This window comes from Octodon degus, unplaced genomic scaffold (assembly GCF_000260255.1).
Source record: "Octodon degus isolate 3935 unplaced genomic scaffold, OctDeg1.0 scaffold00082, whole genome shotgun sequence".
Classification (NCBI taxonomy): domain Eukaryota; kingdom Metazoa; phylum Chordata; class Mammalia; order Rodentia; family Octodontidae; genus Octodon; species Octodon degus.
In genome coordinates this window covers 3645950-3646478 of record NW_004524658.1, presented here as the reverse complement: position 1 = coordinate 3646478, position 529 = coordinate 3645950, and positions in this window count along the sequence as shown.

Here is a 529-nt window from a genome sequence, read left to right as displayed (position 1 = left end):
ATAGGATAAAGAATTCTATGCTTCTCATGTTTGCACATAAGTCCAAAAATCTCACCATATACAACCTTGAAGCAGGACAGTCCCACCATATTCCTTTTCCTGTCTTGTAGTAGATATTTTTAAAATATATTTTGTAGTAGATATTTTTGTCAAAACTCCAAGTGAGGCACAGAAAGGGTGACACTACAATCTATCATTTACATGTTAACCAGTTAATCTATTAGACATAGACAGTAGAAGTGAGAGCAAATGGTGTACATAGAAGGTAGAGAAGTTGGCTAAGGGCACAGGACTCAGCTGTACAAGGAGAGTAGCTGCCAATATTTTATAGCCAAGTAGAGTAAATACAGTTGAAAATAATTAAGTGTGTTTGTCAAAATCACAAGTAGAAAGGATTCTAAATATTTCCAACACAAAAACAAATTGAAATATATTTGAAGTGTTGGATATGCTGGTTACCCTTATCTGGTCAGAACATGCTTCCTATAGGTCTTAATATAACACACTGTACTCTATAAATGTGTACCAT